At 39.2% G+C, this 10065-nt stretch overlaps 1 non-coding gene across 1 annotated transcript; it reads left to right on the forward strand.

Annotated features, from left to right (window-relative positions):
- The first annotated feature begins 3307 nt into the window (after positions 1 to 3307).
- Positions 3308 to 3414, forward strand: LOC127077124 (small nucleolar RNA R71). Its single transcript, XR_007787105.1, has one exon. It is a non-coding gene; the product is annotated as a small nucleolar RNA R71 (small nucleolar RNA).
- The last annotated feature ends 6651 nt before the right edge of the window (positions 3415 to 10065 follow it).

The following is a 10065-nucleotide window of genomic DNA, read 5'->3' on the forward strand; positions in this document are numbered from 1 at the left end:
ATGTCTAAATCAAACTCTTGTAGTAATAGAATCCATCAGAGTAACCTGGGCTTGGCATCTTTTTTACTTAATAGGTAACGAATGGCAGCATGATCGGTGTAAACTATAATTTTTGCTCCTACTAGATAGGATCTAAATTTGTCTATAGCGAAAACTACAGCGAGTAATTCTTTTTCAGTTGTTGCGTAGTTAAGTTGGGCAGCATCTAGGGTTCTACTGGCATAATAAATGGCATGTAATTTTTTATCTTTCCTTTGTCCTAGAACGGCTCCAACTGCATAATCACTAGCATCGCACATTATCTCAAAAGGTTCTGACCAATCAGGTAGTTTCATAATGGGTGCTGAGATCAATGCTTGCTTTAAAAGATTAAATGCGTCATTACATTTTTCATCGAAAATGAATTCAGCATCTTTCATTAAAAGTCCGGTTAAAGTTTTAGTTATTTTGGAGAAGTCCTTAATAAAACGTCGGTAGAATCCAGCGTGTCCAAGAAAGCTTCGGACTTCTCTGATGGTTTTTGGGGGTTTTAGGTTTTCTATAACTTCTATTTTAGCTTTATCTACCTCTATACCTTTTTCGGAAACTATATGTCCTAAAACTATTCCTTCGGTTACCATGAAATGACATTTTTCCCAGTTTAGCACGAGGTTCACCTCCACGCATCTCTCCAGGATTTTCTCAAGGTTAGCAAGACAATTGTGAAAATCAAATCCGCAAACCGAGAAATCATCCATAAACACTTCCATAATACCATCTAGGTAATCTACAAAGATTGACATCATGCAGCGTTGGAAAGTAGCTGGGGCATTACAGAGGCCGAACGGCATTCGTCTGTAGGCAAAAGTTCCATAAGGGCATGTAAAGGTAGTTTTTTCTTGATCTTCGGGGTGGATAGGTATTTGGAAGAATCTAGAGTATCCATCTAGATAGCAGAAGTAAGAGTGTCTGGCTAGACGCTCCAACATCTGGTTTATAAATGGTAAAGGGAAATGATCCTTCCTAGTTGCTTTATTTAATTTTCTATAATCTATACACATCAGCCATCCTCCTTCTAAACGTTTTGCTACATGTTCGCCTTTATCATTTTGCACGACTGTGATGCCTCCCTTTTTAGGTACTACATGCACAGGGCTCACCCACTTACTATCTGAGATCTGGTAGATTATACCTGCCTCAAGTAACTTAAGAACTTCCTTTTTAATAACATCACTCATTATAGGGTTTATTCTTCTCTGATGTTCCCTGGAGGGTTTTGAATCTTCTTCTAGTGAAATCCGATGCATGCATACGGATGGGCTTATACCTTTCAGGTCAAAGATATTATATCCTAAGGCTGAGGGATATCTTCGTAAAACATCTAAAAGTTGGTTTGTTTCCTCTTGGCTCAAGGTAGCACTGACTATAACTGGACGGTTCATCTTTTCATCGAGGAACTCATAACTCAGGTTCTTAGGCAGTTCCTTAAGTTCTAAGGTTTGTTTCTAGGGGAATGCCATAGGATCTGGGGTAAGGGATAAACATTCGTAAAGGTTATCATCGATGTAGGGTTTCTTAAAGTCATCATCTTCCCTTATGAGAGTTGATGGTAACTTAATTGTTTTTATAATTTCTTTTTGTTCTAATTCTCTAACACATTCATCAATGATGTCTAAGGCATAACACGAGTCTCCCATCACAGGTGCCATAAGAAATTTTGAAAGTATAAATTCTATTTTCTCATCAACTACCTCAAATGTCGACTTTCCTTTCTTGACATCTATTATGGCTCCTGCAGTCGATAAGAATGGTCTACCTAGAAGGATTGGTATATCATTGTCCTCTTTGATGTCCATGATAACAAAATTAGCAGGGATAAACAACTGACCTATCCTAACAGGAACATCTTCTAAAATGCCTATCGGATATTTAACAGATCTATTGGCTAACTGAAGTGACATCTTAGTGGGTTGTAATTCTCCTAAGTTTAACCTCTCACAAACTGCTAAAGGCATTAGGCTCACACTAGCTCCTAAGTCTATAAAAGCTTTTTCGATGACATGATTACCCAAAAGGCAAGAAATGGAGAAATTTCCAGGATCTTTATCTTTCTTTGCTAATTTATCCTCGGAAATAGCATTACATTCCAAAGGCTTCGGATCGTCAAGTCTACGTTTGTTGGTAAGGATGTCTTTGAGAAACTTTGCATAAGAAGGTATTTGGGTGATGGCTTCTGTGAAAGGGATTTCTACATGAAGTTTTTCTATAACTTTAATAAATTTTTGATACTGTTTATTGATCTGGGCTTGTTTGAGTCTTTGCGGATATGGTACAGGTGGTTTATATGGTGGGGGTGGTATGTAAGTTTTATCTTTAGGTTCTTCTCCTTTATCTCGACCTTCCTGGTTTTCAGGTTCCTCTGGTTCCTTTACTTCGTCCGTGGTTTGGTACATTCCTTAGAAGTTTTGGGTTCACTCAATCTAGGGTTTGGTGGCTCATCATAAGCGTTCCCACTTCGTAGGGTAATGGCATTGGCTTGTCCTCTCGGATTTTGTTGAGGTTGTCCAGGGAATTGTCCTCCAGGAGTAGTCTGAGGGGCTTGGTTTAAAGCTACCTGAGAGATCTGGGTTTCAAGCATCTTGGTATGAGTAACTATTTGGTCAACCTTGGTTCCTAACTGAGTAATCAATTCGTTAACATGAATGTTTTGGTTCATGAACTCCTTGTTTTGTTGGGTTTGAGCGGTGATAAAATTTTCCATAATTTTCTCAAGGCTCGGCTTTGGTGGTACAGGTTGCATAAGTTGATTTGATCTTGGGGCTTGATAACTAGGTCTCGGGGGTGCATTATTTTGGATAGGATTATTGTTTTTATAGGAGAAGTTCGGGTGATTCCTCCATCCAGGGTTATAGGTATTCGAATATGGGTTCCCTTGGGTGTAGTTCACTTGCTCAGAGTGGGTTTCGTTTAATAGACTGCATTCTACGGATTGGTGTCCTTTGGTTCCACATATCTCACAATCCGACGAAACTGCGGCTACAGTATTCGGATTTATGCACATATGCTCGACCTTAAGAGCTAATGCGTCCATTTTAGCTTGCATCATGTCTATAGAGCTTAGTTCATGCACTCCTCCTTGGGCTTCCTTCTTCTCAACTATCGCTCGTTCGACTCCCCATGATTGATGGTTTTGAGCCATATCTTCGATGAGGGCACTAGCTTCAGGATAAGGTTTGTTCATCAGAGCACCGCCTGCGGCAGCGTCGATGGTCATCTTGTGTTGTAATGAAGTCCATTATAGAAGGTTTGAATGATTAACCAATTTTCTAAACCATGATGTGGGCATGCTCGTAACAACTCTTTATATCTCTCCCAAGCTTCGAACAGCGGTTCTCCTTGGTTTTGGGTATATCTAGTTATATGGTTTCGAAGAATGGCGGTCTTACTCGGGGGAAAATATCTAGCAAGAAAAACTCTTCTAAGGTTATCCCAAGTCGTAATGGAATTGGGTGGAAGGGAATCTAACCATGATAGGGCTTTATCTCTTAGGGAAAAAGGAAATAATCTTAAACGTATTGCCTCAGGAGAAGCTCCATTGGTTTTAAAAGTGTCTGCTAATTGAAGAAATATTTTTAAATGTTGGTTTGGGTTCTCAGTAGCGAGACCTGAGAATTGTCTCTGTTGCACTAGTTGCAACAGGGATGGTTTAAGTTCAAAATTATTAGCTGGGATGGTTAGTTTTACTATACTAGAACTAGGTTCTTCATTAGATGGTTGAGCGAAATCTTTAAGAGGTCTTTGGTTTTGATCTTCGGCCATAGCTCTCTTAATTCTATGAAAGAATAAACGTGCGCGAGCGTAACGTTCAGGTTCCGCCAAAGGGTATACTAAGCTTAAACTTCCGGTGCTGCGAGTTCTTCGCATTGACCGGAGGGAAATAGCCTAAGTCTAAACGATATAACAACAGGAAAATGAAATTTGACGAAATTGGTCCCCGGCAACGGCGCCAAAAACTTGATGCGGTGTTTCGCAAGTATACGAACGCGTCAGAGTAATATAAAAGATTGTCGAATCCACAGAGACCAAGTGTCAATCTATCGTTATATATTGTTATGGTGTTTATCAAAGGCAATCGAAATATGTGTTTTTTTGGAGTGTGCAATGAAAAGTAAAGTATTGAAATAAAATATAATTAATAAAGACAGGGTCGAATAGAATTCACGTAATCAATTAATAATCCAAGTACTTGCTAATAGAGCTACTTATGGGCAGTGTTTCCTACTTTGAAAAGAACTAATTTAACAGGAACTGTCGCTTTTTCGCGTATTCAGAAACGAGTTGTACTCCCTAATCAAACCCTCATATTGTCACTTATAAAAAGGCGCGCATTGCGTTAGAGTAGTAAACCTATTTTTAAGAAATATAGTATCTTGACTAAGTTGAAAAGTATTATAACCTGGATTTCTTAACCAAAAGAGTTTCTTACGAACCAGACTCTAAACTTATAAACGCGTCCGAAAATAGTTTTAAAATCTCTTTTCTTCTTAATGTTAAAAACTTCTAATGAACTAGACAAAGCGCTTTCGCTGTTTTTGAAATAGTTAAAAACAATTAAGTTTAAAAAGACGTTGGACAACTTTCGATCTTACCCAACGGAATTGAAGTGCGGGAAAACTTAAGTTGAAAGTTAAAATAGCCCTTAAGTGTTTCTACGAACAATTGTACGGATTACTGGTTCAATTACGATCCTTACATTCTAACCTTATAAATTTAGTTAGACATGGTAAAGTAAAAGTGCATTAAAATAAATAAAAGTAGTGCGAGTGCGGAAAATAAATAAAAGTAGTGCGAGTGCGAGAAATAAATGAAAGTAAAGCGAGTGCGAGGAAATAAATAAAGTAAAGGGAGTGCGAGAAATAAATGAAAGTAAAGTGAGTACGAGGAAATAAATAAAGTAAAGCGAGTGCGAGGAAATAAATAAAGTAAAGCGAGTGCGGGAAATAAATAAAGTAAAGCGAGTGCGGGAAAATAAATAAAAGTAAAGCGAGTGCGAGGAAATAAATAATTTAAAGCGAGTGCGGGAAAATAAATAAGATAAAGACAAGTAATAAAAACCTGCTCCAATCGGAGGGTTGAATAAATTGCAAAGCGGAAATGAAAATGGCGGCAGGATTAACTTCCTTCCAAAGTGCTCCAAACTCGATTACAGACTCTATCACAGACTCGATTACACAATTGTGGTAACACTCCAATGCGAAGCGATTACCACTTTATAAAACTGAATATATGCCTAAGTGAGACAAAGTTGCTCTGAGTTTGCCTCTGCTCTAAGTTTGGATGTCCTCTGCTCTAAGTTTGGATGCTTGTAAAAGTGAATTCGAGTTTCTATTTATAAGCAAGTAAAAAGATGGAAATGACAAGGACGCCCTTCAACTTGAAAATGGGAGGGAAAAACTTTCCTCTTGTGGCGCCCGCAACAAGGCCATGGCGCCCGCCACAAGCACAAAATGAGGCGTCTTAGTGGAAGTAGTGGGGAACGTGGAAGTTGAGCTTGGACACGTCATGGCAGGGTCTATGGCGCCAGCCATGGGGTAGGCTACAAGAACAAAATGCTGAATTTTAGGGTTTTTGGCTCTTTTTCGCTCCTTTTCTCAATCGGGGCTCCGATTAAAGTAAAAACCTGAAAACAAAGAAAAACATAGCAATAACACAACAAAATGATAATAAAACAACTAGAATGCATGTGAAATCGGAGTCGAAAATACGGTAAATTTTAGTGTTATCACCCAAGAAGCAAACAACATAGCCGACCCAAACAAAATTTGAAGACACGGCGGGGGCCATGACGTAACGGTCAGATTTGCCTTTTTCACCATTTATACCTTCTTCAACCTCTCCAAACCCATTATCTTCTTCTCCCAACTCCACCAAAATTCATAAAAAATTCTCAAACTTCTCATTTTCACTACAAGCCGTTACAATTCCCCAACTTCACTTCTCCATTTCTCCACCAGAAATCCATTAAACTCCATTTTTTCATTTCTTTTCTATAAATACTCATTTTTCTCTACAATCACCATTAATGGCCGGAATGGAGTTTAACGACATCATTCTTCATGGAGGGAAGCCCGGTGAGCGACAAAACAAGATTTTGCAAAAATTGCAAACTCGGGAGATCCTCGCTACCAGGTATGTCGACGAAGACTGTTTGTATACTCTAGGCACATACCATTGTGTTTTCCACATGCTAGATAATTTAGGATTACACGATCTTTTTGCTAGTAAAGCACCCACTTACGATAGGCTCACTAGGGAATTTTTTAGTTCCCTAATTTACACTATTTACCCCAGCACCGCTAGCACGGTAGGTACCGTCTGTTTTAGAATGTTTAATGTAGAATACGATTACACTACCGATGTTTTAGCGGGTTTGCTCGGAATGCCTTATGGTGATGGTGCTATATGTGAGACGCCCTTGGATACTGAATGGGCACTCGAGGCATTTACTTTTTGGAGCAGATTATCTAATGTGAATGTCACTTCCTTTGAAGGAATTTTGGCTTCTAATATCCATAACCCGGCCATACGTATTTTTCGATACCTCTTGGCATGTACTATATTTGACCGGGAAAATTCTAACAAAGTAAATGCCCGAGAATTGCTGTTTTTACAGGGTTGCCTCACTAATCGCAGGATCAATCCTGTTCCTTTCATGTTGACCCATATGTATGCCATCCTTAAAAAAGGAGGAACCATCTCTTTCGGTGGTTTGATTACCTCCATTGCTAGAGCGTTAAATCTACACGCTGAGTTAGCCACCTTGGAACCACTCCCTCACTGCACCATTAACTTGAAGTTTTTGAAAGATATGAAATTATGCAAGGTGCGGAGAGAAGGTGGTTTCTTCCTCATGATACATGGTGCAGCTGTACCCAGTGTTGTCCTACCTTGCTCTCAGCGTACGGATGTGCGACATGCGAGGAACTGGACATACGATCTTGATGCTCCACCCTTTACCGGTCAGTTTCCATCTAACATTCCTATGGACGATGGGCAAGGGACCGATGATGAGTATGACCGGCGCGACCAGTCACCGGCTCATGATATTCCTATTGCATCACCTACACACACCGCACCTTCTTCCTCTAACCCTTTTGCAGGTACCACTCCCGGTTTCTACATCACCGAGGAGATGTGGCGCGAGCACCTAGATCGTGAGGAAAGGCGTGACACCCTCTTGAATACCATAAACCAACAACTGTCAGATAATATGAGTTTTATGGTAGCTTCCCAACAGCGTAGTGAGCAAGCACATCGGATTGTCACTGAGTCCTTGCTTGTGATCACTAATGAGCAACAACAAGCTAATGAGCGTCACTTCGTTCTCATCGAGGCCACCCAAGGATCTCTCCTAGGTCTCTCTCAGCAGCTGCAGGAAGGACTTAGTACTCGAACCAGACGTCGTCGACCCAGGCATCCTGACCAGGGCGGTGACGGTACCGGTGCTCACCCCTAGCTCTCTCTCTGTCTCTTCCAGGTTACTCCTACCCTATCTCATATCGAAACATTAAGGACAATGTTCGGTTTAAGTGTGGGAGGATATTTTATCGCTTTTCATCTTTCCTTTATTTTTGTTGCTTTTTATCGCTTTCCTTTACTTTTATCGCTTTTTACCGTTTTCCTTTAATTTCAGTATGTTTTATGTTTTAGTTGTTTGTTTTTCCCTTTCAATAATATAACATGTGTCTAATGAGTCATCTGTGTAAGTGTATCCTTATTTCCCCCATTTCTTTAACCTTACCAAAAAAAATTAGCCAGGAAAACAGTACATCTTGAACATTCAGGCTATAAAACAAGTTATGACAGGATGTAAAAGACTTGGGAAAACTTTTTCTAAAAATCGGTATTGTCTTAACACCTTAGGCTTCATGATTATAAGAGTCGATCCCGATACCCCATATACTGTAGCCCCAGTTTTTGTTCCAAATAAGTCCTTAAGTAGTTTATCCTAGCAGTCAACTCCGGCTTAAGCATGCTCTACGTAGGGGACCGATGAAAATAAGTGAATGATCACAAAAATTCCTGCTTTGTTCTCAAATCGCATGAAAATCCGGGCTAGGTAACTCTCACACGGTCATTTAACCCAGCAAAATAAAAACATATGCGAAACATGCAGAAGAAAAATAAAAAAAATAATAATAAATAGCCTATTTGTTTGTTGGTTCAAAGGTATCTGGTGCTGAACTTGGTAGGGTGGATTACGATCCAATCCCCCACAACTGCAAATTGGGTTAAATAAAGGGGTTACACCAACTTATGTACCGGAGCCCCATGCTTAGAAAAATAAAAAAATAAGCTTATTTGCTTGTTGGTTCAGAGGTATCTGGTGCTGAACTTGGTAGGGTGGATTACGATCCAATCCCCCACTACTGCAAATTGGGTTGAATAAAAGGGTTACACCAACTTACGTACCAGAGCCCCATGCTTAAGATCATAATCACTAACCGGTCACTTTACTATGAGTATGTATGGATAACGGACTTAATGTGATTGCACCTGAATGAAAAGGACTTTAAGAAAACAAAAATAAGGCTTAGGTATGGTGGGGTAATGTGGATTGATTTGTATAGGAACGAAGCCTACGACCGCAATTGCGGGAAGTGTCACTACAATACCCTTAGTCTGATTCGTTAGTACCTATCGATACATTCCTTGAATGAACTCGTAAGTATTTTTGCCTCGAATTAACTCTAGTTGATACTGATTTTCTTGCATAAACTATAAAGAGTTTTGCTTGAGGACAAACAAAGGTTTAAGTGTGAGAGAATTTGATCACACTGAATTACACTGTATTTTTGACTCGGATTTCACATGTTTATTAGGACTTTATCATCATTTTGTTTGTATTATGCCCTTTTTTCTCTTGTTTTCATATATTTAGCACTTTCGGACTCTTTTGGAAGAAACGAAGCAAAAATACCTACAATTAGGGTTTTTCGGCGAAATTACACACATGGCGTTGCACATGGAGGCCGCTATAGGGGAAGCCATGAGTCATCAGCCCTCAATTAGGAGGTAACCGCCACGTTCCCATGATCCACCCCATTTACACACATGGCGGGCGCCATGAAGGGATGGCGGGCGCCACCTTTGGAAGTCACGTTCCCACTAAGGGGAAGTTGGAGGGCACCATGGTCTTTACAAGCTACTGAAATCCTCTATAAATAGTTCTTTCCATTTTGTTTTCTAATCATCCAACTTAGTTTTACAACACTAAGCATATATTTATCATTTGTAATAGCGATAATCCGTCACATCGGGGGGTTATCGCACCTTTGTGAGATTGAGTTGGGTCACTTCGAGTTACTGTCGCCTTTAACTTCAGGAGTCGGAGGTTTATTTTTGTACCAGAATCGAAGCCTCCATTTGGAGCAGGTTCTTATTTATCGCTTTATTTATTTATTTCCCGCATCGCTTTTATTTTATTTATTTCCCGCATCGCTTTTATTTTATTTATTACCCGCACTCGTTTTTATTTTATTTATTTTCCGCACTCGCTTTACTTTATTTATTTTCCGCACTCGCTTTACTTTATTTATTTTCTTCACTCGCTTTACTTTATTTATTTTCCGCACTCGCTTTACTTTATTTATTTTCCGCACTCGCTTTACTTTATTTATTTTACGCACTTTACTCGCTCTCTACGCCTCACATTTTAAAACAAACTTTTCATCATGATCAACACCGTTGTGTTTGTTTGTGTTACTATGTCAGGCTAAATCTTTTAAAGGTTAGAATGTAAGGATCGCGGTTAAAGTAATGTTTCACATATTGAATCTGTAGAAATACTTTAAAGGCTATTTTGATTTTTAACTTGAGTTTTCTAAAACAAACTTGGTTAGTTTTAATTATTCGAGGAGTGCGAAAGCACCCTGGCTTAGTAACTAGGAATTTTTATCACTTTAAGGAAAAACTATTTTTGAAACTGTTTTTGGACGCGTTGATAGATTTAAAATTAGGAAACTCCTTGGGTAAACTTTCCAAATCAAAATCACTTTTCAACTAAATTTACGAGTCTCATTTCTT

The sequence above is a fragment of the Lathyrus oleraceus genome, chromosome 4, assembly GCF_024323335.1.
Source record: "Lathyrus oleraceus cultivar Zhongwan6 chromosome 4, CAAS_Psat_ZW6_1.0, whole genome shotgun sequence".
Taxonomy (NCBI): Eukaryota; Viridiplantae; Streptophyta; class Magnoliopsida; order Fabales; family Fabaceae; genus Lathyrus; species Lathyrus oleraceus.